General features: G+C 38.0%; 1 pseudogene; it reads left to right on the top strand.

The window, feature by feature from the left end:
- The first annotated feature begins 880 nt into the window (after nt 1-880).
- On the top strand, nt 881-2,991 carry LOC125233526 (annotated as a pseudogene).
- The last annotated feature ends 1,914 nt before the right edge of the window (nt 2,992-4,905 follow it).

The following is a 4,905-nucleotide window of genomic DNA, read 5'->3' as shown; positions in this document are numbered from 1 at the left end:
AGTGTTTTACAATGACATCTTAGCTGTCTATTGATCAAACACTTATGTCGTTGCAGTAACGTAAGTACACAAATAAATAGTTTTATGGTTTATGATGGTAGTTAGCAATTATTTTATTGAGTGTAGATTTAAAAGTCCGCAGTAGAGCTGTACAAAAATCTAAAAATTCAATTAAAAAAAAAAGTAACCTATTAGATTAAAAGATATATACTCTAGATGATAAATTTAAATAGATATCATACACGAAAGAAAAAACGACAAGGCCCACTGGTGGCCGAGCCGGGAATCGAACCCGGGTCTTCAGCTTACGCGGCTAACGTCTTCACCACTAGACCACCCGCCCGCCGTGGTACCCGACGAAATTTCTCTAGTGTATGTTATCTCTGATAAGGCTAGGCGCCTTTTGACCAACTCTAAGGGCGAGCAATTAGTGCTTGCACCTCCTATACGAATCCTTTGCAGGATTACGATATAGCGAGAGAGATGGTGCTGCCATCTATACAACTAGGAACAAATCAAATTATTTTATTGAATATTTTTCGATTTGTTCTTTTTCAAGTAGTCACACTACTATATATAAATTATAAATTTAAATAGATATCATACACGAAAGAAAAAACGACAGGGCCGACGGGTTCCCGGCTCGGCCACCAGTGGACCCCGTCGTTTTTCTTTCGTGTATGATATCTATTTAAATTTATAATTTATATATAGTAGTGTGAACTAGTGTGACTACTTGAAAAAAGAACAAATCGAAAATATTCAATAAAATAATTTGATTTGTTCCCTAGTTGTACTCTAGATGAGTTTAAAAAAATAAAAATCTGTTGGGGTGTCTGAGGTTTTGAGTGATACCGGAAACACGTGTATAGAATCGGTAATGGACATGTGGCTTACCATCAGACCAGCCAGGGTGAACCGGTCAGATGGATAGTTTCTTATCCACAGAAGTACATATGTAATAGGGACCCTGTACTGATGGTATTAAGCGTATATTTTTATCTGTCACGGGGCAAACATGTGGGGCCACTCGCCTCTTCCTACTGACAAAGTTGGTGCCAGGCAGACAGGCACCAACTTTGGCGTTAAAATTTTAAAATCATTTCTACTAGCGTCTTACCAATCTATATTCCTTGATATTTTTTTTTGTGTCTCAAATATCCATTTGTTGATTCCAGGCGCTGACAGTCTCCTGCGTGGGAATACACGCCGTGAGCTTCAACGGAGACGTGGAGACCGGCATGTTGGTGACTGGCACCTTCGTCGGGTACCTCATCGTCATTGCTGGAGCTGCTTGCGGTAACTTACTGACTTACTTTCTACTTACATCTGAATATGACCTGGACACCGACCGGCATGTTGGTGACCAGGTGTCGTAGCCGAATGGCATTTCTGCGAAGCGAAACGAAAAGGAAACGGCGCGAGAGGTAGTCTGGCTCTGTTGCGCCAATACGCAAGAGCGATAGAGATATTTCACGATAAATACAGCAGATTGGGATGATGTCAATTTATAAATACCTATAGTAGAAGTCACGTGATACGTGATAGCCCGGGCATCGCGTGACACTTTCTGTAGGAATTGACTATACCTCTACTACCGTCCCGTCCCGATCCGACTCATTCCGTCTAGCGTGAGTAATATTGGTAAAGTCTATACCTCTATAATTGTACATGGATGATAACTTTACATGAATTTGACGTTGGTTTCAGGTTACGTCCTCCAGACCCCGTCCCACAAGCGCGTGGACATCTTCTACACGCTCATCGGAGTTGGCCTCTTCATTGCCAGCGGTGCCATCCTCATTGACAGGTGGGTTTACTTGACAAATTTATATTATTTTAAAAATTTTGATGGAATAACAATAGCAAATGTTATCAAAACTGAGGATGTCTAATATCGTCACTACTTTTTAAAAAACTTGTATCTTCGTCTGTCAATGAAAAGAAAATTGTAGTAAGTATGTATGGAATGCATATAGACTTACTGCGTTTTAACTTTGAGAAGCAGCGTGAGATACGAGGTTTTTTCAAAGTAGTGACGATATGTCCATAGATAAACCGGTACACGGTCTGTAGTCAAAAATACTGTCATTGACTTACATACCGTATCGTATCGTATTAGTAACGTCTCTCTATCGCTCTTCGGCACTACAGAGCCAGTTGCGTATCATTCACCATGGAGCGCATACGATTCTACTTTTTTGGCTACAGGCTCATGGTAGTTGGATGACCGCAACTTTACTATGTAGGTATAAGATATTGTGCGTAGAAATCAGTAACGGAAAATTTTTAACATAATAACTTGCGGTAAATGCGGTCATCGATATTTTTATAATGCCACAAAATTATTCGCGTATAACTATTAGTGTTACTTTTTTTTTGGCGATCCAATTTACCTCGATATGGCATGTAAATAACGTGCTAATATTATAATATGTATTTCAATCAAATTGCGTCAATTTTAAATAAGTTACATGCTAGGTTATTTGTATGTCTTTTCGTTTAAAGAATAAAATAAGAGTTTTTACAACTATGTGAAATAAATGAACCAATCTTCGACTTTCAGGTTCCACAACGCCTCCCCGGAGTGAGTTCGTGAACAAGAACCTGGCGAAAGGCCTCCCTGTCCATCATCAACGGTGCCGTCCTGCTGGTGGACGCCATCCTCACCCAGCGAGGCGGTTAAGCCGACACTTTCTGCATAGAGCGATCGCTAGATGGCGCTGGTGCACAGAGCGGGCGAACGTTCCTAATATAGTATAAGCACCGCTAACTGACGCGGACACGTGCGACATATATCTAAAGCTGCGTGCGACCGCTCCGTACATCCATGCAACTAGGTGAGGTTGACGCTCTAAGCTATCAAGGATTACTTTCATACTTAACACTAACTATACTTCAAGACAAATACAATCCAAAGACTATAACGATCAAATGATCACATTTTGAAAAGGTACCGACGGTTATGTAAAATTCGCTAATGATACAAACTATATTGTAGGTAGCTCGACGTAGCACTAACGATTATTGTAGGTAGCTCCAAACTAATTCCTAGGATAGATTTCTCTGCGCTGCCTGCCATAACGTTTGATGATGTCGTAATTCCTTTTTCTAAACAGGTAAAGAATCTTGGGGTTTTAATAGACTGTCATTTATCTTGGGTTCCTCAGATTAACGAGGTAAGCAGGAAGGTGTTTGCGTCAATGGGTTCACTTCGCCGATTACGAAACTTCTTGCCTATCGCGACCAAAATTGCGCTATCACAATCGCTTCTTATGCCAATTTTAGACTATGCAGATACTTGTTATCCAGATCTTAATGAGGACCAGCTTAATAAACTCGAACGCCTTCAAAACCTTTGTATTAGATTCATATTTGGACTGCGCAAATTTGACCACATTTCCAACTTTCGCGCCCAGCTCAAGTGGCTCCCTATTCGTCTCCGCCGTAATTCTCATATTTTAGCTCTTCTCTATAATATTCTTTTCAACCCCTCTACTCCTTCCTATCTTAAAGAGCGTTTTAATTATCTGTCCTCCGTCAGACCTTCACGGAAATATCAACTTGCTCCTCCTCCTTCCTCTACAAAGTTTTACAATGACTCCTTCACGTTTCGAGCGGTTCGGCTGTGGAACGGCCTGCCGTTAGAGATTAGGTGTGCTAAATCACTTGAAAGCTTCAAAACTTTACTGAAGAATCATTACCTATCTCTGCCTTAATTTGCTGCTGTGTATGTTATGTTATGTATGTATGTATTAATACTTATATGTGTATGTTTGTGTACATGATATTTTATTTTTATTTATTTATTTTTATATTTTATTTTTAATATTGGTGTATATAATTATTTAACTTAGTGTATGTGTAATTTTCCTATTCCTTTAATTATTTCTTGCACTACCATTTTCAAAATGTCTATTCTTTATTTCCTGCTACCCTAAGGTTGTCTGGTAGAGATCGCTTACAGCGATAAGACCGCCTGTTGCTACCTATGTTTAATATCTGCTATTTGTAATCTGTTATCCTTGTGGTGCAATAAAGAATATTTACTTACTTACTTACTTACTTACTATAGTAATAACGAGAACCGGTTAACACCAACTAAGACAATATTGAGAAAATCATCTAATGTAACTCACCTGTGAAGGTATTTATTTTAAGGATAAAATTATCTTTATCTACTTATATACCTCTATAAGATATTTAGTAAGGCACAGAATAGAAGCTTTAATATTATTATTTCTTAAAAATGTAATAGGTTTTTCTATTATACACTAAAAATCATACATGCCTTAAATATGAAGGCATTAGAGCAGAATAGTTATAGTTTGTAGAATCTACAGGATAAACCAACCACATAGTGTTCTAATGCATTCAAAAAACCTTGTTGGTCCATTTCTTCCAAGGTTATAATTATAAGATAGACTATAATAACTTATTTTCGACAATTTTAATATTTATTCTACTACTTTTCACATCTGTGTGGTCACAACGGCATTTAATGTTTGCATAGTTATACCAAGTTATTATATTCGAGCTTATAAAATGTGTATTTTTTATACTTATTGCAAATTACTGTCTTTGTCCGTAAAATGTAATACTTTTTTTATTAAATGCCTATTACATTGTTGATTCTTTTTTCTTCGTTGGTATTAAATTAATCACCTGGCATTGGGGATTCCTAAAGGGAAAACTAGGACTCTTATTCTATTTCCCCAAGGTATTTTATTAAACGACGAGTACCCGGTTCAAACTCTAGAAGAGGAACAAGATGCGGGCTCATATCCTGGCTCTCAGTCACCCAAGTAGGATGTAATTTATAATACTGCTGATAATCAAAACTGAAAGTTGCTGAAAGACAAGCTTGCTAATGGAGAATGAGTAGGAGGCGCACTGAAGGGAGAG

Source organism: Leguminivora glycinivorella, chromosome 14 (assembly GCF_023078275.1).
Source record: "Leguminivora glycinivorella isolate SPB_JAAS2020 chromosome 14, LegGlyc_1.1, whole genome shotgun sequence".
Taxonomy (NCBI): Eukaryota; Metazoa; Arthropoda; class Insecta; order Lepidoptera; family Tortricidae; genus Leguminivora; species Leguminivora glycinivorella.
This window is presented reverse-complemented; position numbering and strand designations above follow the sequence as displayed.